The 3,282-nt window shown below is 42.1% G+C and overlaps 1 protein-coding gene across 2 annotated transcripts in view; it reads left to right on the plus strand.

Moving 5' to 3' along the window:
- The first annotated feature begins 132 nt into the window (after positions 1-132).
- wipf1b (WAS/WASL interacting protein family, member 1b) overlaps positions 133-3,282 on the plus strand; it is a 15,668-nt gene continuing 12,518 nt past the window's right edge. Inside the window, exon 1 of one of the 2 annotated variants that reach the window (XM_031877006.1) lies at positions 133-1,532. The gene's annotated coding sequence lies outside the window, so the exon portion shown is untranslated. The remainder of the gene's footprint in view (positions 1,533-3,282) is intronic. The other variant, XM_031876997.1, reaches the window with a different exon arrangement.

The raw sequence follows: 3,282 nt of genomic DNA on the forward strand, positions 1-3,282 counted from the left end.
CTGCCAGCCCCACCGTCGGCCACGCTTCAATACTCTCTCTCCTCTTCTCTTTCGACCCGACCTGCTTCTTATCGAGACCCCTCGGCCTTCTCCCCTCCTCCTCACTGGAGCCTGGTAAGGAAAACCAGCTGAGTCGAGGGGAGGAAGCCAAGGTGTCTCTTTAAGAAGCAGCTCCAGTCGGCTGGAAAGAGGAGACAAGAGAGAGTATTGAAGCGTGGCCGACGGTGGGGCTGGCAGGCCGCCGCTGACTGTGCGCTGCGAGGCAGGAAGTGTGACACTGAGAGCACAGGAAGTGGCTGCTGTGGAGCTATGCTAACCCTTTCGTCCAGCAGCTTCAGGGGGCTGGGATCACTTCACTGTCAGTCAAATAGAAGCTGTTCTTCATTTACTAACAATAGGGGATGGCTGTCCTTTTGAGGTTTTTGTTTTTCTTTGTCAAGTGATGTATGAAGGCCTTTATGAATATATTTCAGAATGCATTTTGAGGATAATTCACTTTCGGAAGGTGAATTGAATCGGAATCGATGGAATGTATTGAGAAGTGCATGAAACAGAAGGGAAGCAGCAGCATACGCTCATTTGCTTCTGTGATTCTGTCTGAATTCCCTCTAATCTCCCCTCATTTCCTGCCTATCTTGTCTCCTCAGTTGTCCCTCCTCATCTTTTACTTCTTCTTTGTTGTCGTGCATGTTTTGAACTGACCACTGTTTCTCCTGCTGCAACACAACTGAGTGAACAGTCACTCCTCTGCTCATTGAGGGCTCTCCTTTTCTTTCCTCCTCCCAAGTTCACAGAGGAAGTACGGCGTGTAATCGACCCTCAACGGTGATCTCAGACATCGCTGTCTTTAAGTAGACGATCCCTTCAATACGACAAATACACTCATTTATCTGACATGGTGATTAAATGTCAAAACATACAGAAAACTATCTGGTCTGATGTGTGATTCAATTAAAAATGGATGATGGAGATGCAAACATGCACCGGACATGTAGTTCCTTTTAAATGAAGGTTAATTATTATGTATAATAATGCATACAAATAGAAGTTTGCAACCAGTTGCTGCATTTGATTATAATTTTGAAAAGTATGTCTGATAAAATAGAACAGATGTAAAAAGTTCTCGGTGGATTAATGCACTCTGAATGTGGTGGATTAGTATTTCCACAGTTTATAAAACCTTGTTTCAGTCCCCCCCCTCCCCTCCCTCCCCCAGGTGGGGAACTGAAAAAGTGGAAGTGTGTGTGTGTGTGTGTGTGTGTGTGCTGTATATAAGGTTTGTGTAAGTTGAAGTGGGACTTCTCAGAATGTGGGATGTCAGTTTAGAGGAAGAGGAATCAAGAAATTCTACTCGGTGCATGATGATTGTTTTTAAAAACCAGATGTTTAGACGCTGCTAATCTTCTGCTTTTCTCTGTTTCCAGTTGTATGTGGCTGCTCTTCACGTTCTGTATTTGTATAAGGAATGAACTAAGGTGCTTCTTCTACTGTCTTCTGAACATACTGCTGATTCTTCTATGGACACAGATTGAGTAAGTAGTGATATTTCCTTTTCTTTTGACCACTGAGAGGTGTTCACCATGTTCTCAGGTGTGATGAAGTGATGTGTTAGAAAGATGTCTGATATGTAGTGCTGCATTCGATCAGAGGACTCCAGCCCAGTCTTGTTTAATACACAGAGAGTTAGTTTCCTGTGTGTGAGGCTGAAACGATTCGGTGATAAATCATTTGGTTGATTGACAGAAGATCAATCTGCAGCTTTTTCCATGATCGATTAATCGTCATTTTTCCATCAAAAGATGCACGTAGTATTTCTAAATGCTAACCCCCATGAGAAGGTAGATGTTGAGCATGTGCTCATTACTCAGAGCTACTACTGAGCAGGCTTTCCTTGTTCATAAACGTCTAGGGAAAGTGATTATGGCAACGTGATGTCATCAGTCCTTAAAGTCAGAGTTGGTAATCTTCTATCAAAACAATTTTTTCTTATATTTTTGTCTCGACAGCAATTGATAAAGATTTTTTTGTTGACAAAATAGTCGCAGGACTTTAATAAGCCTGTCCAATCATTTAACTCGGCCCAAATATAATGACTGGACGGCTACCTGCTTACCTGTGTACCTGTGTACCTGTTTACCTGTGTGTGTTCTGCCCGTGCAGTACTAGCAGTTGTCATGTTGGTTGTTTACGTTCATAATGATCATTTTGGGGGGAGGCTTTGGAAGGAGGCCTGAAGGGGGACGGGCTGTCAGTGTTGACGACTAGCCGACTTTCTCGCTGTTAAATATTACGACTTTTTGCAGCTAATGCTGCTAGCTACCTTCATTGGCAAATAGTTTGCAGAACTGTGCTGGTTTGAGCGTATACTCTTGCTGCTTTTCCCATGAACCCCAGCTTTAGGTGATAGTTCTAAAGCTAGTAGTTCAGCAATAAGAGCAGATGCACAGACTAAAGGGTCTTTAATGGTATGTTGATATGAAGGTATGTTGTGACCCAACATCTCTATTCATCAGAGATATTAGCTGACAGATGTAATGTCGGCATGTATAGTGTTTCATTGCCATGTTTGAAATTGATTTGATTCGTCACAGTGTATAGTGTATAGATGTATGGAGGGCTTTGTTGGTGTTTATTTAGCCTTCCTGGCTCGTCACCTGAGATAGATAGAAGGACGAAACATGCAACATGAGCATGAAATCGAATGGGCCTCAGTGGTAGCTGCTCATTTTATTGTAAATGATCAGAATTCCAGAATGTGGGAGTGAAACTCTTTCCATTGCACCAGGTAAATCACACAAAACAGGTTTTAGGAAATAATTCACCTTTTGAGCAGAGTTTGTTTGCACACACACGAGAATGTAAAACATCCAGATGATGACAAAATAAGAAATATGTCAGGAGAGGTCCAGAAGCCACAGGGTTATACAACCGACCTTCTCTCAACCGAGAAAACAAACTAAACTTAGAAAAATACAACAAAAAATAATACTTTGTCCATATTTAAACATACTTAGGTCACATCTGGTTACACAGCACATGCGTATATTAAGAGAGGAAACACACACACACACACACAGAATCCTTGTTAGTAAGACAAATACACGAGGACCTTTCTACAGAAGACACTCATCTGTTTCAGCATTAATTTCTTTATTTGAAGAATGTTCAAGAGGTAGAATTAACCTGCTGAGTCAAAGTCTAAAACAGCAATAGAGCCACATCTGTTACCAGATACGTGTGTGTGTGTGTGTGTGTGTGTGTGTGTGTGTGTGTGTGTGTGTG

The sequence above is a fragment of the Anarrhichthys ocellatus genome, unplaced genomic scaffold (genome assembly GCF_004355925.1).
Source record: "Anarrhichthys ocellatus isolate YVR2014 unplaced genomic scaffold, GSC_Weel_1.0 scaffold3, whole genome shotgun sequence".
NCBI lineage: Eukaryota > Metazoa > Chordata > Actinopteri > Perciformes > Anarhichadidae > Anarrhichthys > Anarrhichthys ocellatus.